Raw genomic sequence first — 27,834 nt, forward strand, 5'->3', positions numbered from 1 at the left:
GACCTTGTGCAGCTTGTCAAGCAGGTAAACAAGTGGGAGGAGCGCATCACAGCAAGAATGTGATGACCACTTCAAGACCCCTGGAGCTGCTGCATATGGACCTCTTCGGACCCGTTGTCTATCTGAGCATAGGAGGGAGTAAGTATGGTCTAGTTATTGTTGATGACTTTTCCCGCTTCACTTGGGTGTTCTTTTTGCAGGATAAGTCTGAAACCCAAGGGACCCTCAAGCGCTTCCTCAGGAGAGCTCAAAATGAGTTTGAGCTCAAGGTAAAGAAGATAAGGAGCGACAACGGGTCCGAGTTCAAGAACCTTCAAGTGGAAGAGTTCCTTGAGGAGGAAGGGATCAAGCACGAGTTCTCCGCTCCCTACACACCACAGCAAAATGGTGTGGTAGAGAGGAAGAACAGGACGCTAATCGATATGGCGAGGACTATGCTTGGAGAGTTCAAGACCCTAGAGCGATTTTGGTCGGAAGCCGTGAACACGGCTTGCCACGCCATCAACAGGGTCTACCTTCACCGCCTCCTCAAGAAGACGTCATATGAGCTACTAACCGGTAACAAACCCAATGTATCGTACTTTCGTGTATTTGGGAGTAAATGCTACATCTTAGTGAAGAAGGGTAGAAACTCCAAATTTGCTCCCAAAGCTGTAGAAGGGTTTTTGTTAGGTTATGATTCAAATACAAAGGCGTATAGGGTCTTCAACAAATCATCGGGATTGGTTGAAGTCTCAAGCGACGTTGTATTTGATGAGACTAATGGCTCTCCAAGAGAGCAAGTTGTTGATCTTGATGATGTAGATGAAGAAGACGTTCCAACGGCCGCTATGCGCACCATGGCGATTGGTGAAGTGCGACCACAGGAACAATTGGAGCAAGATCAACCTTCTTCCTCAACCATGGTGTATCCCCCAACTCAAGACGATGAACAGGTTCATCAAAAGGAGGCGTGTGATCAAGGGGGAGCACAAGATAATCATGTGTTGGAGGAAGAAGCGCAACCGGCACCTCCAACCCAAGTTCGAGCGATGATTCAAAGGGATCATCCTGTCGACCAAATTCTGGGTGACATTAGCAAGGGAGTAACTACTCGATCTCGATTAGTTAATTTTTGTGAGCATTACTCCTTTGTCTCTTCTATTGAGCCTTTCAGGGTAGAGGAGGCCTTGCTAGATCCGGACTGGGTGTTGGCCATGCAGGAGGAGCTCAACAACTTCAAGCGCAATGAAGTTTGGACGCTGGTGCCTCGTCCGAAGCAAAATGTTGTGGGAACCAAGTGGGTGTTCCGCAACAAACAGGACGAGCACGGGGTGGTGACGAGGAACAAGGCTCGACTTGTGGCAAAAGGTTATGCCCAAGTCGCAGGTTTGGATTTCGAGGAGACTTTTGCTCCTGTGGCTAGGCTAGAATCAATTCGTATCTTGCTAGCATATGCTGCTCACCATTCTTTCAGGTTGTACCAAATGGATGTGAAGAGCGCTTTCCTCAACGGGCCAATCAAGGAGGAGGTGTACGTGGAGCAACCCCCTGGTTTCGAGGATGAACGGTATCCCGACCATGTGTGTAAGCTCTCTAAGGCGCTCTATGGACTTAAGCAAGCCCCAAGAGCATGGTATGAATGCCTTAGAGACTTTCTAATTGTTAATGCTTTCAAGGTTGGGAAAGCCGATCCAACTCTTTTTACAAAGACATGTGATGGTGATTTGTTTGTGTGCCAAATTTATGTCGATGACTTAATATTTGGTTCTACTAACCAAAAGTCTTGTGAAGAGTTTAGCAGGGTGATGACGCAGAAATTTGAGATGTCGATGATGGGCGAGTTGAACTACTTCCTTGGGTTCCAAGTGAAGCAACTCAAGGACGGCACCTTCATCTCCCAAACGAAGTACACGCAAGATCTGCTAAAGCGGTTTGGGATGAAGGACGCCAAGCCCGCAAAGACTCCGATGGGAACCGACGGACACACCGACCTCAACAAAGGAGGTAAGTCCGTTGATCAAAAAGCATACCGGTCCATGATAGGTTCTTTGCTTTATTTATGTGCTAGTAGACCGGATATTATGCTTAGCGTATGCATGTGTGCTAGATTTCAATCCGATCCTAAGGAGTGTCACTTAGTGGCGGTGAAGCGAATTCTGAGATATTTAGTCGCTACGCCTTGCTTCGGGCTCTGGTATTCAAAGGGGTCTACCTTTGACTTGGTTGGATACTCAGATTCCGACTATGCTGGATGTAAGGTCGATAGGAAGAGTACATCGGGGACGTGCCAATTCTTAGGAAGGTCCCTGGTGTCGTGGAACTCTAAGAAACAAACCTCCGTTGCCCTATCCACCACTGAGGTCGAGTATGTTGCCGCAGGACAGTGTTGCGCGCAACTACTTTGGATGAGGCAAACCCTCCGGGACTTTGGCTACAATCTGAGCAAAGTCCCACTCCTATGTGACAATGAGAGTGCTATCCGCATGGCGGAAAATCCTGTTGAGCACAGCCGCACAAAGCACATAGACATCCGGCATCACTTTTTGAGAGACCACCAGCAAAAGGGAGATATCGAAGTGTTTCATGTTAGCACCGAGAACCAGCTAGCCGATATCTTCACTAAGCCTCTAGATGAGAAGACCTTTTGCAGGCTGCGTAGTGAACTCAATATCTTAGATTCGCGAAACTTGGATTGAAATGTAGCATACATGTGTTTATGCTTTTGATCATGTTCATTCTGCATTTTGTTGCTTATTGTGGTGCTCAAGTTGTACAAACACTCCCTGGACCTCACAAGTCCTGTTTGCAAGTGATGCACATATTTAGGGGGAGCTGTGCTACAACTTGACCCTTTGCGACTAACCATGTACTTGAGTTTGGTTGTTTTAGTCTCCAAGGAGAATTGAAAGGGAAAAAGGTGGACTTGGACCGTGAAAGACTTCCACTGCACTCCGATGAAAGGGTAATTTATTCTAAGTTCATCTTTAAACTCTTATTGCCTATTTGCTCTTAATTGAAGATTTTGGTGAGGCAATGGGGTTAAAGGGCCAAGATTGATCCCGTTTTGGTGCTTGATGCCAAAGGGGGAGAAAATAAAGGCCAAAGCGATAAATGGATCAGCTACCACTTGAGAGATTTTGAAAATAGTAGAATAGAGCTTTTTGTTTTGTCAAAACTCTTGCATTGTCTCTTTTGTCAAAAGTTGGCCTCTTGTGGGGAGAAGTGTTGATTATGGGAAAAAGGGGGAGTTTTTGGAATCTTGAATCAATTTTCTTTGGAAAAACTCTCTTTATGTCTCTACCAGTGGATTTGACTTAGAGATAGGATTTTGAGTTTGATTTGCAAAAACAAACCAAGTGGTGGCAAAGGATGATCCATATATGCCAAAATTGAATCAAAATAAATTTGAGTTTTATTTGAAGTGATTTTGCACTTGTTCTAGTTGCTTTATGTTGTGTTGGCATAAATCACCAAAAAGGGGGAGATTGAAAGGGAAATGTGCCCTTGGGCCATTTCTAAGTATTTTGGTGATTGAGTGCCAACACAAGTGCTTAAATGTGAATCTATGCCCATGGATGAACAAAGTGCAAATCAAGAGTAAAGGTATGTTTCTAAGCCTTAGTACATTGGTTTTGTGTACTAATATACTTGTCTAAGTGTTAGAAACAGAAAGAAGAAGAAAAGAAAAAGAGGTGAAAAAGGCTTGGCTGTGTACAGCCAAGACTCAGCTCAGTCTGGCACACCGGACTGTCCGGTGGTGCACCGGACAGTGTCCGGTGCGCCAGGCTGACTCGGCGTGAAGTGGCCGCTCTCGGGAATTTGCCGACGGCGTACGGCTAAAATTCACCGGACTGTCCGGTGTGCACCGGACTGTCCGGTGAGCCAACGGTCGGCCGGGCCAACGGTCGGCCGCGCGATCTGCGCGGGACACATGGCCGAGCCAACGGTCGGAAGGGGGCACCGGACTGTCCGGTGAGCCAACAGTCGGCCGGGCCAACGGTCGGCCGCGCGATCTGCGCGGGACACGTGGCCGAGCCAACGGTCGGAAGGGGGCACCGGACTGTCCGGTGTGCACCGGACATGTCCGGTGCGCCAACGGCTCCCGCATCTGCAACGGTCGGCTTCGCCATTTAAGGAAGGAGATCGGGCACCGGACAGTGTCCGGTGTGCACCGGACTGTCCGGTGCACCCGACGACAGAAGGCAAGATTGGCCTTCCAGATTTGTGCTCAACGGCTCCTAGCTGCCTTGGGACTATAAAAGGGACCCCTAGGCGCATGGAGGAGTACACCAAGCATTCCTACAACATTCCTAAGCACCAAGACATCGATCTCGCGTATTCATTTCATTGTGATAGCATATAGAGCTCTTGTGGAGTTGTGAACTCTTTGAGTTGTGTTGCGAGCTCTTGTTGCGACTTGTGTGCGTGTTGTTGCTCTGATCTTTTGAAGTCTTGTGTGCGTTGCTCATTCCCCCTTGCTCTGTGTTTCTTTGTGAACTTCAATTGTAAGGGCGAGAGGCTCCAAGTTGTGGAGATTCCTCGCAAACGGGATTGAGAAAAAGCAAGCAAAACACCGTGGTATTCAAGTGGGTCTTTGGACCGCTTGAGAGGGGTTGATTGCAACCCTCGTCCGTTGGGACGCCACAACGTGGAGTAGGCAAGCGTTGGTCTTGGCCGAACCACGGGATAAACCACTGTGTCATCTCTGTGATTGATCTCTTGCGGTATTGTGTTTTGTTGAGACTCCTTTCTAGCCACTTGGCAATCATTGTGCTAACACTTAACAAGTTTTTGTGGCTATAAGTTTAAGTTTTTACAGGATCACCTATTCACCCCCCTCTAGGTGCTCTCATGCATAAATTACCTATTCTATCTACCACTACCTAAGCCGGGATTTCAGGGTGGGATACTTGCATTGTGAGCAAAGAGATAGCCCGCATTAACATATGCCTTTTGGCTACGAAATGTGGGAAAGAGGACAATATGATTAAATAAGGTTTCTTTAAAAAAATGTGTGATGAAGGGTATTCACCCTCATCACCTTAAGAGTGGGATGATTAGGGACTCCCTGGTTTAGGGGAGGGCCTAAGGGGTTGGCTCAGCTGGTTTAGGCATGAGCAGAAGGATTGTCCCCTCATATAAGGACCAGTTTGTCATCTTCACTACCTGTACTCTTTAATAGTACAACCACTCGAGACTGTGTGGGCAGTCACTCAATCTGAACTCGTGCGGTCCAACCCTAGGGTTATGAAGGCTGGGGAGCACCGAGAGGATAAGGAGGGGGAATGTTATGTCCGGTTTGGACATGGCGGTGGCCTGACTCCTTCCGGATAACCGTTAAGGTTAGGACTGCGAGGAATGAAAGAAATCTGGCATTCGGGTCTCGCGACGGTGAGATCGCAGAAACCGGGCTAGTGGGTAAAGTGTACCCCTCTGCGCAGAGTTGAAACCTATTCGAATAGTCCGTGTCCACTGGTATGGATGAGTTTGGTGTGGTATGACAATTAGAGATTTTAACCTCCGTGAGCAGGGAAATGTGTGGGTAAGTGCCTACGGAAAAAGAAAACAAGGCCACGGGAGCGGGAAGCTCAGTGGTGGTTGAATATCTTTGTTACTTTTAAGTCTTTGGGAAAAACCTTACAGCAACTGCCTTTCTCTAAGAAAATGAAGTGACTTCAACCCCACCAAATACAACATGTATGATATAGGTCTCTTTCTCTTTACGGGAGCGGGGTGGGCTTGCGGAATACCTAGTGTATTCACCCAGATTTATTTATGTTTTTCAGCAGCCGAAGACTTCTTTTCTGCTATGCTTGATTGAGAGTGCTAGTATATTTCCTACTGTGCTTTATCTTCTGGCTCTCTCGAGCTTGTGCCCCCGTATTGTAATAACTCCTATTTAAACTCTGTACTATTTGAAGAAAGGAATGTGTTTACTAGCCTCCTGGGACTAGTAATTGTATCACATTTGAGTCCCAAAGGATCGGGACGCTTCACAGGTGCGGGCCTGCTCTTCATCTCACCCCTCGGGAAGCACCTCCGCTACGTGCTGCGCCTCCATTTCCCGGCGTCAAACAACGTGGCCGAGTACAAGGCTCTGGTTAACGGGTTGCACATCGCCATCGAGCTAGGGGTTCGGCGCCTCGACGCTCGCGGCGACTCGCAGCTTGTCATTGACCAAGTCATGAAGAACTCCCACTGCCGCGACTGGAAGATGGAGGCCTACTGCGACGAGGTTCGGCGTCTGGAAGACAAGTTCTACGGACTCGAGCTCAACCACGTCGCCCGACGGTACAACGAGACTGCGGATGAGCTGGCTAAAATAGCCTCGGGGCGGACAACGGTTCCCCCGGACGACTTCTCCAGAGACATACATCAACCCTCCGTCAAGACCGATGACACGCCCGAGCCCGAGGAGGCCTCGGCCCAGCCCGAGGCACCCTCGGCCGCCGAGGGTGAGACACTGCGTGTCGAGGGAGAGCGGAATGGGGTCACGCCTAATCGAAACTGGCAGACCCTGTACCTGCAATATCTCCACCGAGGAGAGCTACCCCTCGACAAAGCCGAAGCTCGGCGACTGGCGCGGCGCGCCAAGTCGTTCGTCTTACTGGGTGATGAAAAGGAGCTCTACCACCGTAGCCCCTCAGGCATTCTCCAACGATGCATATCCATCGCCGAAGGGCAGGAGCTATTGCAAGAGATACACTCGGGGGCTTGCGGTCACCATGCAGCACCTCGAGCCCTCGTCGGGAACACCTTCCGACAAGGCTTCTACTGGCCGACCGCGGTGGCCGACGCCACTAGGATTGTACGCTCCTGCCAGGGGTGTCAATTCTACGCAAGACAGACGCACCTGCCCGCTCAGACCCTACAGACAATACCCATCACCTGGTCGTTTGCTGTATGGGGTTTGGACCTCGTCGGTCCCTTGCAGAAGGCACCCGGAGGCTTCTCACACCTGCTGGTCGCCATCGACAAATTCTCCAAGTGGATCGAGGTCCGACCCCTAACGAGCATCGGGTCCGAGCAAGCGGTGGTGTTCTTCACCAACATCATCCATCGCTTTGGGGTCCCGAACTCCATCATCACCGACAATGGCACCCAGTTCACTGGGAAGAAGTTCCTGGACTTCTGCGAGGACCACCACATCCGTGTGGACTGGGCTGCCGTGGCTCACCCCATGACGAATGGGCAGGTGGAGCGTGCCAACGGCATGATTCTATAGGGACTTAAACCGAGGATCTACAACGACCTCAACAAGTTCGGCAAGCGATGGATGAAGGAACTACCCTAGGTGGTTTGGAGTCTGAGGACGACGCTAAGCCAAGCCACGGGTTTCTCACCGTTCTTTCTAGTCTATGGGGCTGAGGCTATCTTGCCCACAGACTTAGAATACGGTTCCCCGAGGACAAAGGCGTACGACGACAGAAGCAACCAAACCAGCAGAGAAGACTCGCTGGACCAGCTAGAAGAGGCTCGGGACATGGCCTTACTACACTCGGCGCGGTATCAGCAGTCTCTGCGACGTTACCACGCCTGAGGGGTTCGGCCCCGAAACTTCCAGGTGGGAGACTTGGTACTTCGGCTGCGGCAGGACGCCCGAGGGCGCCACAAGCTTACTCCTTTCTGGGAGGGGCCATTCATCATCGCCAAGATTTTGAAGCCCGAAACATACAAGCTGGCCAACAATCAAGGCGAGGTCTACAGCAACGCTTGGAACATCCGACAGCTACGTCGCTTTTACCCTTAAGATGTTTTCAAGTCATTCATATACCTCGTTTTCTATACATACACAAACAAAGTCTAACCGTCAAGGAAAGGTCAGCCTTGCCTCGGCAAAGCCCGACCCTCCCTCGGGGGCTAGAAGGGGGGGACCAACTCTGCGTCAAAATTTTCCTCGGAAAAGTTTTCTACCAAAACGACTTTCATGCTTTCCGACTATATCGATAACTGAATCCCGCTAAACGAACAAGAGCGCACGTAAGCGGCAAGGCCGACCGAGCCGAGGGACTCCTATGCCTCCGGGATACGGATACCTCACTCGTCACCTTCCGCGAAAAGTAACTCTTACTCGGATAAGCGATTTTGCTACTGACGAACAAGTCCGAATAGTCGAAACGAGAGGAAAAGAAACGCAGCTTTATAACGCGACAACGAAGTGTTTGGGCCTCGGCGGCCGCGAAAGACACATACATGCTCCAAATAGACTGCTCCGGCAGAATCAGGCATCGCCCGGGGGAGGAGCGGCACCCTTGACGCCGTCTCCACCCTCGGCGAGATCTGCTCCGGCCCCGGACGGCGACGCGAGCGGAAGGATCTCCACCTCGAAGGAGGACGCCAGCACCGCGCTTGGGCCTGCGACGGCCGCGTCAAGCCTCTGAACCTCGGCTAAGGCAGCCTCGTCTTCGTCGGGTAGACAGTACCCCTCGCTGACCCGCTCCAGATCCACGTCGTAGTGGGAAGCAAGCACGGCAAAGGCCCGCCTAACGCCGTGATGCAGCGCCTCGCGGAGTCTGATGCACACACGGCCGCCCATGGCCCGCAGGCGACTCTGGGGGGAGCTACCCAAGGGGACGTCATCGAGGCCAAAGACCTGGCAGAAGGCCGAGATAGCTTCGGACATGGCCACGCGGTCGGCCTCTTTCTGCTCAGCCGCCTGGGCAAGTGCCTTGACGGACTCGTTGAGAGCTGTCTCGAACTCTGCAAACAGCTAAACAGAATTCTTCAGACACGAGTTGAAGAATGAAGCTGAATCGAAGTCACAAAGCGGCCGAAACATACCTTCAGCCTGGGCACGCTGCTCCGAGGCTACGGCTTAGGCGGACTGGGCAGACCCGACAGCCACGGCCAGGTCCTCCGCAAGGGCTTCGGCCCGAGGAGACACCTCGGCTAGCTGGCCCCCGAGGACATCAGCCCGGCCTACAGCCTCGACAGCCTTGTTTCGAGATTGGTCCCGCTCGCCAATAACCTAGCCAAGCTCCAGCTGCCGCTGCTGCGCCTCCGCCCATGCCGACGCCGCCTCTGCCCGCGCCGCCGCTGCCTCCACCTCCAGCTCATCACAGAGCGACCGAAGGTCCACCGCCTCGGTGCTCCATTGAGCGAGGCGTTCAGTAGCCTCGGCGAGCGTGGCCCTCAGGAACCGCAGCGAGCCCCAGACATCGGTCTCTCGGCGGATGAACAACGACTTGGCGGTGCTCAGATCCGTCAGATCCTGAGGAAGGGAAGCAGGGTGTCACAAAGAATGCCCTAGTCACGCGAAAGGTATGCCTGAAATCCTTACCTGGAGGACCCTGGGAACATCCCTGGAAAGGATCTCCATGGTCGCCCGAAGCGACCCTATCGCTGCCTCGGCATACTCACGAAGCTCATCCCGAGACTGCTCCTCCCGCTCATCGTCAAGGACAAAGAGGGGTTTCGAGGCGCCGCGGGTCCAGAACCGGAGCGCCTGCCCACGCCACTCATTGGGATCGCGCCGCGCGGGGATGAGGTCGCCGCTCCCCAAGACGGGCCGCGGTTTTGCGCACCCCTCCTCCAAGGCGTCGGGACCCCCTGCAGTCGACGCATCGGGTACCCCCTCGGCTAAGGAGGCGGGCTTCCGATCACCGTCCTCGGCAACAGCGGCCGCCCTCTCCTTATGGCTAAGACTGGGAAGGTCAGAGACGACCTCGAGCAGCGGCACCTTACCCATCCCAGCATTAGCGGCGACGGGTGGCTCCACGGGCAAAACAGCAACGGCCTCGGCAGGAGCTGGTGCCGGCGCCGACAACACGTCATGTGGGCTCAGGGCCGCGACCACGCCAGCAGCCTCCCCCGGCACGATGGCCGCCCCGACGGAGGGTTCGGCCTAGGGGGCTTGCCCCATGGCAACTCGTGCTGCCTGCTCCCCCGCTTGAGGGCGTCTTGTGCGGAGGCCAGCCAACCGGCGTGGCACGGTGCAGCACTGGCTGCAGAGGCCGGCACCGTCTTAAGGGCCTTCCGGGGAGCCAGACCGGACGAACCATGCCTCCGTTTACTGAGAGGAAAAGATAAAGAAGGATCAGGACACACGAAGAAGGAGCCAAAACAGAGGTATCCTCAGATACTTACCCGCTCCGGACCAAGGCCAATCATGCTTGCGGGGAGGCCCCTTGGGCCTCGGACCCCACAGGCGCTGCTGAGGTTTGCCCCGCTGCCGGCTGTGGCGCCGTTCCCGCCTCGGGCGCCTGGGGCGCCGACCAAGGCCAATCGTGCCTGCGGGGAGGCCCCTTGGGCCTCGGACCCCACAGGCGCTGCTAAGGTTTGCCCCGCTGCCGGCTGTGGCGCCGTTCCCGCCTCGGGCGCCTAGGGCGCCGAAGGGACGGCCCGCCCAGGCGTAGTCACGACGACCCAAGGATCAACCTCTTGTACAGCCGGAACGGGCGACTGCTCTTGGGGGACAGGCGGGTCGGCCTGACTCCTTGGAGTCACCTCAACTACCTCGGCCAAGGGGTCAAGTACCCCCTCGGCCTGCCCCCGCTCCTCGGACCGGGACCTTGATGTCCCGGCCCCAGATGCCGACGGCGCCAACCCACTTGGAGGCTGGCTCGACGACCCCTGACCCAGCCTCAGATCCGGTCTAAGGCCAAGGCAGGCCGCCATGTCGTCATCCTCGTCGTCATCATCATCGTCGTCATCGTCAGGCGTCTCTGGCGACGGCTCCCTCGGGAGCCCGTCCCTCTCCTGCCTCCGACGGCGCCTCTCCAAGGCGTCCCGAGCCCGCATCCGCTCGCGAGCCCTGGCCTTCTCCGCATCCTTCTTCTCCTTCTTCTTCTCCGTGGCGACCCTCCGCGCGGCTCGGTCCACCGCGTCCTCCGGGACCGGTGGCAGGGAGGGCTTGTAAGACCCCAACTCCTGGAGATGAACGGAAATCCTGACGGTGAGAATCAAAGGCAACCCGGCACAAGATAGGAGAAGGAGCAGACACTCACCAGGGACACGTACCCACACTCGGGACGCATCACAGGCTGGGTAGGGACACCGGCATCCAGCCTCCCTACCGTGCCCGCTACCCGCCTGCGGAGGTCATCGGCAGAGAGGGAGGCCGAGGACATCTGCGAACCCTCCAGGTCAACCCCCGGCATCATCTCCGAAAGCGGCAACCGCCGCTCTGCCAAGGGAAGCACCCTCCGACGATGGATGGCAGCGACCACCCCCATGGCGGTGAGCCCCCCATCTCATAACTCCTGCAAGGCCCCCAGAAGGGGCTGGAGTTTCTCCTGTTTCTCGCGCGTGGCCCCCCAGCGCCAGTTGCTGCCGGCGGCAGTCACCACTCGTTGAGAAAACGATGGGAGCCTTCCATCGTCATTCCGGAGGTAAAACCACCGGCGCTGCCACCCCTTGTTCGAAGACACAAGGATGGCGGGGATGTACTGCTGCGCGCGCCCCTGCCTCAACTGGAGGGTGCAGCCACCGGCCCGCACTGCCACGCGGACCTTCTTCTTCCCTGTCATCAAGGCAAAAAGCTCCGCGGAGAAGAGATGGGTCCACAGATCCTAGTGGGGGTCAATCCCCAAAAAACCCTCGCAAACCGCCGCGAAGATGGCCGCTTGCGCAATGGAGTTGGGATTGAAGTTGTGCAGCTCCACCCCGTAGTAGTGCAGGAGCGCCCACATGAAACAGCTTGCTGGCACTCCAAACCCCCGCTCATGGAAGGAGATGAAACTAACCACATACCCCGGCGGCGAAGTCGGGATAGCCTCGTTCGCAGGGACCATCCACTCCGGCTGCGGGTCACCGGAGAGGGGACGGAGCAAACCATCGGCGACGAGGGCCTCCAGATCGTCCACTGTGACAGTGGAGAGAGGCCACGGGTCGCGCGACGAAACGACGGTCACCCGGTCGGCCATCGCCAAACAAAGGGGGTGGTGGCGGAGCGGACAAGGTGCACAGTTTTCTTTTCTCTGGCTATTCTCTTAGGTTGCGGAAACCAAAGCAGGAGGCGAGCAGCAGAGTAAAGAACCACCGCTGGTCCCTCCTCCGGGTATATAAAAGCCCGGACGAGATCCGTTCAACACTTCGCCCGAACCCGCCACGAAATTCAAACTCGAAGGCGAAACACCCGTTCCTCGAACGGCTCGCGCAACGACCGCCCCGCGAACCACCCGTCCCGTCGCATTAACTCCGCGACAGGGCAAGCGACACCTTTGGCAGGCGAAGCGGGCAACGTTTAACCTCCGCCATGATGACCGCGTCAAAAAAGGTGCGCCACACCGTTTAAATTCATATCCTTTTCTTCTTCCCCATTCTCTCTCTTGCTACAGGGACCGGGAAAGGGGACATTTCGAAAGGGATCCTTCTCCGCGAAGAAAGCGGGCCCCGAGCCCTCCTACTGATCAGGGGTTCGAAGGCTGGCCCCCCGGAAGGGTTCGACAGCCGCCCCAGAGCACTTGGGTTTCAGGCTCATTACAGATCAGAGGTTCGAAGGCTGGCCCCTCGGAAGGGTTCGACAGCCGCCTCAGAGCACTCGGGCTCCGCGCGCACTACTGATCAGGGGTTCGAAGGCTGGCCCCTCAGAAGGGTTCGACAGCCGCCCCAGAGCATGCAGAGCAAGGGATGACTCTGGGTACGTCCGATACATGGCTGAGGCTCGGGCTACGCTCCCGAGATACCCTAGGACATTTCCGAGACCAGTAGGAGCGATTTTGTAACGGAATCCCATCAGAGGGAGGCATCGAGCCCTCGGACACTATCGAATGAGACCGGGTCCGGCAAATCACCTGCAGGTACTTTTGGAGCATGCCTCTGGGCCACTAGCCGACCCTTATTGAACGGGGCACGGGCGTCCACTCGGATCACCCGTTAGCAACTCACTGGAGACACCATGTTCGGCGCCCTCCGAGGGCAACATGACGCTTTCCCCCCCTTCCTCCTTGCGGAAAGGCGACGAAGGGGCGTATGATAAAAGTTGAGTCAGTCCTTGATCGTCCTCTCGCTCCGTGCAGAGGCTCGGGGGCTGCTCTCGCAAACCCGGCTACGGCCAAACCGTTGACAGCGTCAACAAACCAGCCTGAAAACTCGGAACCTGACCGTGCACCCGGGCTACGATCAGATCGCATGAGGGAACAACCAGACCGACCGAGGCATCACGAAGGGCATTAAGACCTCAGAGGAGTCAAACCACTCCTTCGAGGCCTCGGGGGCTACACCCGGCGGGTGCGCTCGCGTGCACCCACCGGAACAAAGTGTAACCGAGAAAGGTCGGTCCCCTTGCAAAAAAAAGTGCGACAAAAGCCTCCAAGCGAGTACCAACACTCCCTTTGAGGCTCGGGGGCTACTGTCGGGTACCATAATTAGGGGTACCCCCAACACTCCTAAACTCGGCTGGTAATCACCATCAGCACAAGCTGCAGGGGTTGATGGGCGCAATTCAGGTCAAGGCTTCGTCTACTCAAGGGACGCGATCTCACCTCATCCGAGCCCAGCCTCGGGCGGGAACAGTAGTCCCAGGCGAATTCACGCCTCGCCCAAGGGCCTCCTCAAGCAACGGGCGCACCCTCAACTCACCCGAAGCCCAACTCGGGCAGGCTTCGTTGTGAAGCAACCTTGGCAAAATCGCCTCACCAACCGACCGCATCGCAGGCGCATTCAATGCGAGGATCGCCTGACACCTTATCCTGACACACGCGCCTCAGTCGGCAAGGTCGAAGTGACCGCAGTCACTTCGCCTTCCCACTGACTGACCTGACAGGAAAACAGCGCCGCTCGCCCCCCTCCAACTACTGTGCCACCCGCCAGGGTGAGGCTGACAGCAGCTAAGTCCAGCCTCAGGCGCAACAGGAAGCTCCGCCTCGCCCGACCTAGGGCCTCGACCTCAGGAGGAGGTCTCCGCCTCGCCCGACCCCAGGGCTCGGCCCCCGCCTCGGCCTCGGAAGGTGGTCTCCGCCTCGCCCGACCCTAGGGCTCAGCCTCAACCTCGACCTCGGGAGGAATCATGTCCTCGCCCGACCCCGGCCTCGGCCTCGGAAGGAGTCTCCGCCTCGCCCGACCTTGGGCTCGGACCGACCACGCCACAGGGGGTACATCATTACCCTATCCCTAGCTAGCTCAGGCTACGGGGGAACAAGACCGGCGTCCCATCCAGGCTCGCCTCGGTAACAAGTCATGATGGCTCCCCGCGTGCGTCCATGACGACGGCGGTTCTCAGCCCCCTACGGAAGCAAGGAGACATCAGGAAGGTCCTAGCAGCCCCGACAGCTGTGCTTCTACAGGGCTCAAACGCTCCTCCGACGGCCACGAAACCGCGTACACAGGGCTCTAGCGCCTCTCCGATAGCCACGTTGGCATGTACACAGGGTTCTGGCTCCTCTCTGCCAGACACGTTAGCATATTGCTACACCCCCATTGTACACCTGGACCCTCTCCTTGCATCTATAAAAGGAAGGGCCAGGGCCCTCATACGGGGGGAGAAGGGGGTCGCGCGGGAGGACGGGCTTACAAACGGGCTCTCTCTCTCCCTCGCGAACGCTTGTAACCCCTACTGCAAGCGCACCCACTCTGGCGCAGGATAACACGAGCCGCGGTTTTCCCCCCTTTGTGTTCCATCTCGCGCCAACCCATCTGGGCTGGGACACGCAGCGACAATTTTACTCGTCGGTCCAGGGACCCCCCGGGGTCGAAACGCCGACAATAGAAAAAGTGCAAGTTATGATCTTGTTTTACTTCTTATCTTCTTGTAACAAATGATTTCGTTCTTTGCTTTTAAGTCTTCTCCTTTTTCTTTCATCTAGGGGCTCCCCTAGGCAACCAATCAAACCCTATGCCTTGTGTCCTCTTGTTTTATCATCTTTTTTTGTTCTTTACTAAAACATATATTACAACTGAGACTTGGACATATGCAATGATGATGCTTACTTATTCATTCTTATTATTGATTTGGGATTTGAGACATGCTATGGTGTTTACTTGTTGATGCTACACCTAATTTGAGTATTGAGACATATGCTATGATTTTATTTGTTCATGCTAAAGCTAGTATGAAGCAAGAGACATATGATATGATTTTATTTGTTCATGCTAAAGCTAGTATGAAGCAAGATACATATTGTCGGCGTCTCGAGACCGGGGGGTCCCTCAGGCCGACGAGTGAGTGTGCCGCGTGCCCCAGCCCAGATGGGTCGAGCGCGTGGGCGAGCGCGAAGGGGGGAAGCGAGGTGGCCGGAGACGGGCGTGAGAGAGGTGGAAATCCCGCGGCCTTCGTGTTTGTCCCGCGCCCAGGTCGGGTGCGCTTGCAGTAGGGGGTTACAAGCGTCCACGCGGGTGAGGGAAGCGAGCGGCCCCAAGAGAGCGCATGTCCCGTCCTCGTCCCCGCGCGGCCAACCTTCTCTAAGAAGGCCCTGGTCCTTCTTTTTATAGGTATAAGGAGAGGATCTAGGTGTACAATGGGGGTGTAGCAGAGTGCTACGTGTCTAGCGGGGGAGAGCTAGCGCCCTAAGTACATGCCAATGTGGTAGCCAGAGAGATCTTGGCACCATGCTGGTGTGATGTCGTGGCTATCGGAGGAGCAACGGAGCCTGGCGGAGGGACAGCTGTCGGAGCGGTTGAGTCCTTGCGGACGTCCCTCTGCTTCCGTAAGGGAGCTGAGAGCTGCCGTCGTCACAGGGCTAGCGGGGCGCCATCATTGCCTATCTGGCGGAGCTAGCCAGATGGGACACCGGTCTTGTTCTTTGTGGCCCGAGTCGGCTCGGGGTAGGGTGATGATGGCGCTTCCTGTTGACGTGGCGGGCCTGTGCCCTAGGTCGGGCGACGTGGAGGCTCCTCCGAAGCCGAGGTCGAGTCTGTCTTCCATGGCCGAGGCCGAGTCCGAGCTCCTGGGTCGGGCGAGGCGGAGGTCGTTCGGCAGAGGCCAGGGCGGAGTCCGAGCCCTAGGGTCGGGCGAACCAGAGTTCGTCGTCTTCTGGGGCTGAGCCCGAGTCCGAGCCCTGGGTCGGGCGGAGCGGAGTTCGCCGTCTTCCGGGGCCTAGCCCGAGTCCGAGCCCTGGGTCGGGCGGAGCGGAGTTCGTCGTCTTCCGGGTCTTAGCCCGAGTCCGAGCCCTGGGTCGGGCGGAGCGGAGTTCGCCGTCTTCCGGGGCCTAGCCCGAGTCCGAGCCCTGGGTCGGGCGGAGCGGAGTTCGCCGTCTTCCGGGGCCTAGCCCGAGTCCGAGCCCTGGGTCGGGCGAAGCGGAGTTCGCCGTCTTCCGGGGCCTAGCCCGAGTCCGAGCCCTAGGTCGGGCGGAGCGGAGTTCGCCGTCTTCCGGGGCCTAGCCCGAGTCCGAGCCCTGGGTCGGGCGGAGCGGAGTTCGCCGTCTTCCGGGGCTTAGCCCGAGTCTGAGCCCTGGGTCGGGCGGAGCGGAGTTTCCTATGGCGCCTTTGGCAAGGTCTGACTGCCTGTCAGTCTCACTCTGTCAAGTGGCACTGCAGTCGGAGTGGCGCAGGCGGCGCTGTCCTTCTGTCAGACCGGTCAGTGGAGCGGCGAAGTGACGGCGGTCACTTCGGCTCTGCCGGGGGGCGCGCGTCAGGATAAAGGTGTCAGGCTACCTTTGCGTTAAATGCTCCTGCGACTCGGTCGGTCGGCGCGGCGATTTAGTCAGGGTTGCTTCTTAGCGAAGGCAAGGCCTCGGGCGAGACGGAGATGTGTCCGCCGTTAAAAGGGGGCCTCGGGCGAGACGGAAACCCCTCGAGGTCGGCTGCCCTTGCCCGAGGCTAGGCTCGGGCGAGGCGTGATCGAGTCGCTCGTATGGACTGATCCCTGACTTAATCGCACCCATCAGGCCTCTGCAGCTTTATGCTGATGGGGGTTACCAGCTGAGAATTATGCGTCTTGAGGGTACCCCTAATTATGGTCCCCGACAGTAGCCCCCGAGCCTCGAAGGGAGTGTTAGCACTCGCTTGGAGGCTTTCGTCGCACTTTTTTGCAAGGGGACCAGCCTTTCTCGGTTGCATTTTGTTCCGGTGGGTGCGCGCGAGCGCACCCGCCGGGTGTAGCCCCCGAGGCCTCGGAGGAGTGGTTTCACTCCTTCGAGGTCTTAATGCCTTGCGTAATGCTTCGGCTGGTCTGGTGGTTCCCTCATGCGAACTGGCCGTAGCCCGGGAGCACGGTCGGGGCCCAAGTTCTCGGGCTGGTATGTTGACGCTGTCAACGGTTCGGCCGGAGCCGGGTTTGCGAGAGCAGCCCCCGAGCCTCCGCACAGGGCGAGAGGGCGATCAGGGACAGACTCGGCTTTTTTACATACGCCCCTACGTCGCCTTTCCGCAAGGAGGAGGGGGGAGAGCGCCATGTTACCCTCGATGGGCACCGAACATGGTGTCTCCGGTGAGCTGCAAGCGGGTAATCCGAGTGGACGTCCGTGCCCCGTTCGTTGGGGGTCGGCTAGGGGCCCAGAGGCACGCCCAAAAGTACCTGCGGGTGATCTGCCGGACCCGGTCCCCTGGCGACGGGGTCCGAGGGCTCGATGCCTCCCTCCGATGGGATTCCGTTACAAGATCGCTCCCGCTGGTCTCGGAAATGTCCTAGGGTACCTCGGGAGCGCAGCCCGAGCCTTGGTTATGTATCGAACGTACCCCTGGTCATCCCTCGCTCGGCGTCTGAGGTGACTGTGAACCCTTCGGGGGCCAGCCTTCGAACCCCTGATCAGTAATGGGCGTGGAGCCCGAGTAGCCTGAGGCGGTCGTGGAACCCTTCGGGGGGCCGGCCTTCGAACCTCTGACCAGTAGTGGGTGTAGGGCCCACGCGATCTGAGGCGGCTGTTGAACCCTTCGGGGGGCCAGCCTTCGAACCCCATATCAGTAAGGAGGCTCGGAGCCTAGTTCCTTCACGGGGAAGGATCCCTTTCGGGGTATCCCCCTTTCCCGGTCCATGTCGCAAGAGATAGAGAAAGAGGAAAAAAGGAAAAAGGATATGAAACCGAACGACGCGGCGTACCTTTTTTTTGGCGCGGTTGTTTCGGCGAAGGCGAAGCGTCGCCCGCTGCTCCTGCCAGAAGCGCCGCCTGTCCAGCCGCAGAGTTAATGCGACAGGGCGAGTAGTTGGCGGGGCGGCCGTTGCGCGTGCGCGAGCCGTTCGAGGAACGGATCACGGGCGCGTTGTCTTCACACCGTGAGAGGGGGTTCTCTCGCTGCCCCCGGATGGGACGTGAGCTTGGCTGACGACGTGACCGCTGCTCCCGCGCGCCTGCCACCGTCATTACTGCCGGCCCACTTTTGGCCGCGTTGGCCGCCGCGTCAGGCTGGCGCTGCTGGGTCGCGCGCTGGGTCGCCTCGAGTCGCGGTATTGGTTCCGCAATCGAGGAGGCGCGGTGGTGGCGCAGGCGGTGCAGTTGCTTGCATGCAGCATCCGGCGCGCCGGTTGCGCGACGCGTGGGCCTGGGCCTCCATGCTGGCGTGTCGGGAGTCGGAGAAGCGCGTCCACTTGGTGCGGTTGCATGCCGCCTTCATGGCTGCCCGCCCCTTTCGCCCGTTGGTCTGGGCAAAAGTGGAGGGTCACTTGTAACTGCTGGGCGGTTGCGTGCACCACGCGTGGCGGTTTGGCTTCTTCTGCTCGGAGCCGGTCTGCATGACATGCGGGACCCAGCCCCCGCGCCGCAGGGGAGGGCTTTGGAGCGTGTTGGAGAAGACTCAGCCCGTGACGGTTGGGGGCGCACGTAGGGAGAGTTGCCTTTAAAAGGAGGGCGACCCCTTTCGTAAGGCGACCATGTCTTCTCGCTCCCTTATGTGCCGCGCCTTTCCACCTTCCAAGCCCCCGGATGGGGGGAAACCGCCGTCTTTTCGCCTCATCGTTGGAGGAACGCAACTCCGTGGGAGTTGGTACCTTTCAGCCATCGTTCGACTTCAAGGATTTTCATCAGCCAGCCCGGCTGCACCCCCCCGCCGGTGGTCACCCAAGATGGTGACCACCAGTTCCTGGGTGGGGAGGAGCAAGCCGGGCTGCGATCTTGGTCCCACCCTCAGCTTCAAGGATGCTCATCATCCTCGCTGGGGTGGGTGCCGGGCTGAGCCGGCGCTCTACCTCTCGCGCGGGTTCGTGGGTCATCCTCTCCCGCGGCATTTGAGGGAGAGGGTGCTCACTGGCCCTGCGGGCGGCCCGGACTTCGACAATGCGGGGCTGGTCGACGGCAGGCGTCGTCACCTTCAGCGTGTCGGGTTCGTCGGCTTGGCTCCCGGCGGCCCCTTCTGCAGGAGGGCGGCTGCCGCGCCGTGTACACGGGAGGACCACCCTAGATGCCGCGCGCTGCTAGGGCGGCGTTCGTGTTCTGGGGTGGTCCTGCCTTTGCACCGGGACGACGCCTTCACGCGGAGGCCGGTGCCCCACTCGTCCGGGAGGATTTGAGTGGGGATCTGCCGGAGGGCTGATGGCTCCTGCCGTCGGTGCCGAGGCGGAGGCGGCTCGAGAAGTCCCCGTCGCCGACGGGATCACCGCCACCATCCGCGCTTCGGGCCTCCGGCTCTTTGTACTTGTCCTCGCCCCTCGAGCGTCGGCATGGGCGAGGGCAAGACTGCAGCAGTGCCTACCCTGAGGCCTGCGCTGCTGCAGTTCGGCCATCCGGTGTGGGGGCCGTTGTCGTCGTAGTCAGAGCGGGCGGCGGCGAGCCGCTCGTCAGTCTTCTGTAGCCCCGCAGGCCCGCCCCTATCGAGTGGGGTTGTTCGTACCTGCGGAGGGGGAACCGGAGTTCCGTTTGTAATGGCACTTCGAATGCCAGGGTTTTTTGTTCATTGCGGCTGTCGAGGCCTGAACATGTATGTAATTACGGCATGGAGCCGTGTTTTTTCCTCATTTTTGAGCGCTAAGACTCGTCTGTTGATTATCTGAACCGCTTCACCAAGCATGAGTCGCCCCGTGTCAAGGTGACGAGTGAGGTATCCGTATCCCGGAGGCGTAGGAGTCCCTCGGCTCGGTCGGCCTTGCTGTCCAAGGCTCCTCTAGCTTAGTTAAAGAGACCCCTCGGCCGCTCTTCGACGAGCCGAGGCCAGGGGTAGCGATATCAGTATGAACAGAGGCGGAGTCGGCTCGAGAATGAAACCTGGTTGGCCGGAGCCTAGCCGGGTTGTCCGTTGGCGGGACCGACGTCAGAGTTGATCAGCCGAGGCCTCAGGTCGGGCTGGCGCCCTCGGGAGATGGTCGGCCGAGGCCCCAGGGGCGACCGGCCGAACCGCCTGCTCGGGCCGGATTCCCGGAGAAGTCCCTGGGAGCGATTGCCTGGGCGTGGTGATGACGTCGTCCTTCGGAGCGGAGAACCTCGGACCGCGTCGCCGTCCGAGGCTAGGTCGGGCCTCGCCGAAGGTGTCGTCGATGCCGAGGGTGTTGCTGCCCCCTTCCAGCGTCAAGACCCGAGCCTGCAGGATCAGATTGTCTTGTAGCGTGTGCCTTGTGCGGCCGCCGAGGCCAGAACACACACCCTCGCTGCGTTGTAAAGCTGCGTCTCTTTTCCTCTTGTTTTGAGTATCTAGACTTTTTGTTGGTAACAGGGATGTTTGTGCGAGCGAGAGTTGCTTCTCGCGGAAGGTGATGAGTGAGGTATCCGTATCCCGGAGGCGTGGGAGTCCCTCGGCTCGGTCGGCCTTGCCGCTTACGCGTACTTTCACCCGTCCGTGAGGCCCTGTCACCGACTCGGTCGAGAAGGCTCGAAGGATCGCTTCGGCAGAAGGGCTTCCGAACGTAAAGACTTGTTCGATCCGCGGAGCCACTTTATCCGAACGCGAGTTACTTATCGCAGAAGGTGATGAGTGAGGTATCCGTATCCCGGAGGCGTAGGAGTCCCTCGGCTCGGTCAGCCTTGGCTGCTTACGTGTACTCCGTCGTTTCCAGGACCCACTTTTCGAAGTAGTCAAAAAGCACGAAAGGTATTCTGGTAAAAGAGATCTTTTTTCGAGGAAAATTTTGACGCAGAGGAGGTTTCCCCCCTTTTAGCCCCCGAGGGAGGGTCGGGCTTTGCCGAGGCGAGGCCGACCCTTCCTTGTTGACTAAACTTTGCGTGGGTGCGAGGTATATGAACAACTTGGAAACATCTTAAGGGTAGAAGCGACGTAGCTGTTGGATGTTCCAAGCGTTGCCGTGGACCTCGCCTTGATTGTTGGCCAGCTTGTACGTTCCGGGCTTCAGAACTTTGGCGATGACGAATGGCCCCTCCCAGGGGGGCATGAGCTTGTGCCTTCCTCGGGTGTCTTGCCGCAGCCGAAGTACCAGGTCGCCCACCTAGAGGTCCCGGGGTCGGACCCCTCGGGCGTGGTAGCGTCGCAGGGATTGCTGATACCGCGCCGAGTGTAGTAAGGCCCTGTCCCGAGCCTCTTCCAGCTGGTCCAGCGAGTCTTCTCGGCTAGCTTGGTTGCTTTGATCGTCGTAGGCCCTCGTTCTCGGGGAGCCGTATTCCAGGTCAGTGGGCAAGACGGCCTCGGCCCCGTAGACCAGGAAGAACGGCGTGAAACCCGTGGCTCGGCTCGGCGTTGTCCTCAGGCTCCAGACCACCGAGGGGAGTTCCTTCATCCATCGCTTGCCGAACTTGTTGAGGTCGTTGTAAATCCGAGGCTTGAGCCCTTGTAGAATCATGCCGTTGGCACGCTCTACTTGCCCATTCGACATGGGATGAGCCACGGCGGCCCAGTCCACCCGGATGTGGTGCTCCTCGCAAAAATCCAAGAATTTTCTGCCGGTGAACTGGGTGCCGTTGTCGGTGATGATGGAGTTTGGGACCCCGAAGCGATGGATGATGTTGGTGAAGAACGCCACCGCCTGCTCGGACTTGATGCTGTTCAGGGGTCGGACCTCGGTCCACTTGGAGAATTTGTCGATGGCGACCAGCAGGTGCGTGTAGCCCCCGGGCGCCTTCTGCAAAGGGCCGATGAGGTCCAGACCCCACACAGCGAAGGGCCAGGTGATGGGTATCGTCTGTAGAGCCTGAGCGGGCAGGTGGGTCTGCTTCGCATAGAATTGACATCCTTCGCAGGTGCGGACAATTCTAGTGGCGTCAGCCACCGCCGTCGGCCAGTAGAAGCCTTGCCGGAAAGCATTCCCGACGAGGGCTCGAGGCGCTGCGTGATGGCCGCAAGCCCCCGAGTGTATCTCTTGCAGGAGTTCCTGACCTTCGGCGATGGAGATGCATCGCTGGAGGATGCCCGAGGGACTGCGGTGGTAGAGCTCCTGCTCATCGCCCAGCAAGACGAATGACTTGGCGCGTCGCGCTACGCGCCGAGCCTCGGCTTGGTCGAGGGGTAGCTCTCCTTGGCGGAGATATTGCAGGTACGGGGTCTGCCAATCTCGATCAGGCGTGGCCCCGCTCCGCTCCTCCTCGATGCGCAGCGCCTCGCCCTCGGGGGCCGAGGGTACCTCGGGCTGAACCGAGGGCGCCTCGGGCTGGACCGAGGGTACCTCGGGCTGGACCGAGGGTGCCTCGGGCTCGGGCGTGTCGTTGATCTTGATGGAGGGTTGGTGCAGATCCTAGGAGAAGACGTCCGGGGGAACCGTCGTTCGCCCCGAGGCTATTTTTGCCAGCTCGTCCGCAGTCTCGTTGTAGCGCCGAGCGATGTGGTTAAGCTCGAGCCCGTAGAACTTGTCTTCCAGGCGCCGAACCTCATCGCAGTAGGCCTCCATCTTCGGGTTGTGGCAGTGGGAGTTCTTCATGACTTGGTCGATGACGAGCTGCGAGTCGCCGCGAGCGTCGAGGCATCGGACCCCTAGCTCGATGGCGATTCGCAATCCGTTGATCAGAGCTTCGTACTCAGCCACATTGTTGGACGCCGGGAAATGGAGGCGTAGAACATAGTGTAGGTGTTTTCCGAGGGGTGAGACGAAGAGTAGGCCCGCGCCGGCTCCCGTCTTCATCAGCGACCCGTCGAAAAACATGGTCCAGAGCTCCGGTTGGATCGGAGCCGTCGGCAGCTGGGTGTCGACCCATTCGGCTACGAAGTCCGCCAATACCTGGGACTTGATGGCCTTCCGAGGGGCGAACGAGATTGTCTCGCCCATGATTTCCACCGCCCACTTTGCGATCCTGCCCGAGGCCTCTCGGCACTGGATGATCTCCCCCAGGGGGAAGGATGACACCACAGTTACTGGATGAGACTCGAAGTAATGTCGCAACTTTCGCCTTGTCAGGATCACTGCATACAGTAGCTTCTGAACTTGTGGGTAGCGGATCTTGGTTTCGGACAGTACCTCGCTGACGAAGTAAACTGGCCTCTGAACGGGCAATGCATGCCCCTCTTCTTGCCTCTCGACCACAATCGCGGCGCTAACCACCTGAGTGGTCGCGGCGACGTAGACCAAGAGGGCTTCTCCATCAGCTGGGGGTACCAAGATAGGCGCCTTTGTAAGGAGCGCCTTCAGGTTCCCGAGAGCTTCCTCGGCCTCAGGGGTCCAAGCGAAACACTCGGCCTTCCTTAACAGGCGGTACAGAGGCAGACCTCTTTCGCCGAGGCGTGAGATGAAGCGGCTCAGGGCCGCGAGACATCCCATGACCCTCCGTACGCCTTTTAAGTCCTTGATGGGCCCCATGCTAGTGATAGCTGCGATCTTCTCTGGGTTGGCTTCGATGCCTCGCTTGGAGACGATGAACCCCAAGAGCATGCCCCGGGGCACCCCGAAGACACACTTCTCGGGATTGAGCTTGACGCCTTTCGCTTTGAGACATCGGAATGTCACTTCAAGGTCGGAGAGGAGGTTGGAAGCCTTCCTTGTCTTGACTACGATGTCATCGACGTAGGCCTCGACTGTGCGACCGATGTGTTCGCCGAACACATGGTTCATGCACCGCTGGTACGTCGCGCCCGCATTCCTCAAACCGAACGGCATGGTGACATAGCAGTACATGCCGAAGGGCGTGATGAAAGAAGTCGCGAGCTGGTCGGACTCTTTTCATCCGGATTTGGTGATACCCTTAGTAGGCATCGAGGAAGGACAGGGTTTCACACCCAGCAGTGGAATCCACGATTTGATCGATGCGAGGTAGAGGATAGGGAACCTTCGGACATGCTTTGTTGAGACCAGTGTAGTCTACACACATCCGCCATTTCCCCCCTTTCTTTCTCACAAGCACAGGGTTGGCAAGCCATTCGGGATGGAATACCTCTTTGATGAACCCTGCTGCCATTAGCTTGTGGATCTTTTCACCTATTACTCTGCGCTTCTCCTCGTCGAATCAGCGCAGAGGCTGCCTGACGGGTCGGGCTCCGGCCCGAATATCCAGCGAGTGCTCGGCGACATCCCTCGGTATGCCGAGCATGTCCGAGGGACTCCACGCAAAGACGTCGGCGTTTGCGCGGAGAAAGTCGACGAGCACTGCTTCCTATTTGGGGTCGAGCCCGGAACCGATCCGGATCTGCTTGGAGGTGTCGCCACTGGGGTCAAGAGGGACGGCCTTAACCGTCTCTGCTGGCTCGAAGTTGCTGGCATGTCGCTTCACGTCTAGCACCTCTTTGGAGAGGTTCTCCAGATCGGCGATGAGGGCCTCGGACTCGGCGAGGGCCTCGGCGTACTCCACGCACTCCACGTCGCATTCGAACGCGTGTTTGTACGTGGGGCCGACGGTGATGACCCCGTTGGGGCCCGGCATCTTGAGCTTCAGGTAGGTGTAGTTGGGGACGGCCATGAACTTCGCGTAGCATGGCCTCCCCAGCACCGCGTGGTAGGTTCCTCGGAACCCGACCACCTCGAACGTCAAAATCTCCCTTCGGAAGTTGGAGGGCGTTCCGAAGCAGACAGGAAGGTCGAGCCGTCCGAGGGGCTGGACGCGCTTCCCAGGAATGATCCCGCGGAAGGGCGCAGCGCCTGCTCGGACGGAGGACAGATCGACGCGCAGGAGCCTGAGGGTCTCGGCGTAGATGATGTTGAGGCAGCTGCCCCCATCCATCAGGACCTTGGTGAGCCTGACGTCGCCGACGATGGGGTCGACGACGAGCGGGTATTTCCCCGGGCTCGGCACGTGGTCGGGGTGGTCAGCTTGGTCGAAGGTGATGGGCTTGTCGGACCAGTCTAGGTAGACTGGCGCCGCCACCTTCACCGAGCAGACCTCCCGGCGCTCTTGCTTGCGATGCCGAGCCGAGGCATTCGCCGCATGCCCTCCGTAGATCATGAAGCAGTCGCGGACCTCGGGGAACTCTCCTGCTTGGTGATCTTCTTTTCTGTCGTCGTCGCGGGCCCTGCCACCCTCTGCGGGTGGCCCGGCCTTGTGGAAGTGGCGCCGAAGCATGACGCACTCCTCGAGGGTGTGCTTGACGGGCCCCTGATGGTAGGGGCACGGCTCCTTGAGCATCTTGTCGAAGAGGTTAGCACCTCCGGGGGGCTTCCGAGGGTTGTTGTACTCGGCGGCGGCGACAAGGTCCGCGTCGGCGGCGTCGCGTTTTGCTTGCGACTTCTTCTTGCCTTTCTTCTTGGCGCCGCGCGGAGTAGACGCCTCGGGGGCCTCTTCCGACGGGCGGCCCTGGGGCTGCTTGTCCTTTCGGAAGATGGCCTCGACCGCCTCCTGGCCAGAGGCGAACTTGGTGGCGATGTCCATCAGCTCGCTCGCCCTGGTGGGGGTCTTGCGACCCAACTTGCTCACCAGGTCACGGCAGGTGGTGCCGGCAAGGAACGCGTCGATGACATATGAGTCGGTGATGTTGGGCAGCTCGGTGCGCTGCTTCGAGAATCGCCGGATGTAGTCCCGAAGAGACTCTCCCGGCTGTTGCCGGCAGCTTCGGAGGTCCCAGGAATTCCCGGGGCGCACGTACGTGCCCTGGAAATTGCCGGCGAAGGCTTGGACCAAATCACCCCAGTTGGAGATCTACCCCGGAGGCAGGTGCTCCAACCAGGCGTGAGCAGTGTCGGAGAGGAACAGGGGGAGGTTGCGGATGATGAGGTTGTCGTCGTCCGTTCCACCCAGTTGGCAGGCCAGGCGGTAGTCTACGAGCCACAGTTCCGGTCTCGTTTCCCCCGAGTACTTTGTGATAGTAGTCGGGGGTCGGAACCGGGCCGGGAACGGCGCCCGTCGGATGGCCCGACTGAAGGCCTGCGGACCGGGTGGTTCGGGCGAGGGACTCCGATCCTCCCCGCTGTCGTAGCGTCCCCCACGCCTGGGGTGGTAGCCTCGGCGCACCCTTTCGTCGAGGTGGGCCCGACGGTCGCGACGATGGTGCTCGTTGCCGAGGTGGCCCGGGGCCGCAGGCGCGGTGTTGCGCGTGCGCCCGGTGTAGACCGAGGCTTCCCACATGAATCGGGAAGTCGCGGCATGAGGTTCCGAGGGGTATCCCTGCCTTCGGGAGGCAGAGCTCTCGGCCCGTCGGGCCGCAGCGCCTTCCAGAAGATTCTTGAGCTCTCCCTGGATTCGCCGACCCTCGGTGGTTGATGGCTCCGGCATCGCGCGGAGGAGCATCGCTGCGGCTGCCAGGTTCTGACCGACCCCGCTGGATGCGGGTGGCGGCCTGACCCTGATGTCGTCGGCGACGCGGTGCTGGAAACCCTGGGGCAGGTGACGTATTTCTCCGGCCGGGGGTTGGCCCGCCCATACCTGCCCGACGTCCCGGCGGATCGACTCGAGCGCTCCTGCTCCCTCGTCGAGCCTGGCCTGCGCCCCGCGGACTTGCTCGAGCTGTGGGTCGTGACCCCCCGCCGGAACGGGGACCACAGCTAGCTCCCGCGGGATGTCGGCGCGAGGCACCGGCCTAGGGAGATCACCGTCCTCCGGCATGCCGAGATGGTTGCCTTCAGAGGGATCCCCTAGCTCGACGTGGAAACATTCGCGGCTTGGGCCGCAGTCCTCGTTGTCAAGGCTTTTGGTCGACGAGGAGCGACATAGTCACGTCGGGGACTGATTGCGCCGTCGTCTTAGGTACGAGGGCGACGTCTTGCAGGCCCTCCGCGAGCGCGCTGGCGTCGTCCACTTGCTCGGGATTGGCGTGTCGCGGGGGGACGACGCTCGCCTTCGTCTCAAACGCGAGGTCGACGCCCGACGCGCCCCCCGTTGGGGCGCTGGGGACGTCGATTCGCTCGACAACCGACGAAGCACGGCCTCCCGCTCGGCCTTGGTTGCCCCGCCTCCTCCTCTGATGGCGGGGGAGAGGACGGGGCGAGCTCGAATGTTGTTCTTCCACCACGCGGGGAAGACGTCGTCGATTCCGCCGCCGGCGGGCGGGTTGTCGGCTGCCATTGTCGTTGTCGTGCGGCGGTGGAAGGAGTATCATGTCGTAGCTGCCGTCGAGGGACATGAACTCAAGACTCCCGGAACGGAGCACCGTCCCGGGTTGGAGAGGTTGTTGGAGACTGCCCATCTGGAGCTTGACGGGAAACTGCTCGTCAACACGCAGCAGGCCCCTACCTGGCGCGCCAACTGTCGGCGTCTCGAGACCGGGGGTCCCTCAGGCCGACGAGTGAGTGTGCCGCGTGCCCCAGCCCAGATGGGTCGAGCGCGTGGGCGAGCGCGAAGGGGGGGAAGCGAGGTGGCCGGAGACGGGCGTGAGAGAGGTGGAAATCCCGTGGCCTTCGTGTTCGTCCCGCGCCCAGGTCGGGTGCGCTTGCAGTAGGGGGTTACAAGCGTCCACGTGGGTGAGGGAAGCGAGCGGCCCCAAGAGAGCACCTGTCCCGTCCTCGTCCCCGCGCGGCCAACCTTCTCTAAGAAGGCCCTGGTCCTTCCTTTTATAGGTATAAGGAGAGGATCCAGGTGTACAATGGGGGTGTAGCAGAGTGCTACGTGTCTAGCGGGGGGAGAGCTAGCGCCCTAAGTACATGCCAATGTGGCAGCCGGAGAGATCTTGGCACCCTGCTGGTGTGATGTCGTGGCTGTCGGAGGAGCAACGGAGCCTGGCGGAGGGACAACTGTCGGAGCGGTTGAGTCCTTGCTGACGTCCCCCTGCTTCCGTAAGGGAGCTGAGAGCCACCGTCGTCACAGGGCTAGCGGG

Source organism: Zea mays, chromosome 5 (genome assembly GCF_902167145.1).
Source record: "Zea mays cultivar B73 chromosome 5, Zm-B73-REFERENCE-NAM-5.0, whole genome shotgun sequence".
In the NCBI taxonomy this organism is placed as follows: Eukaryota; Viridiplantae; Streptophyta; class Magnoliopsida; order Poales; family Poaceae; genus Zea; species Zea mays.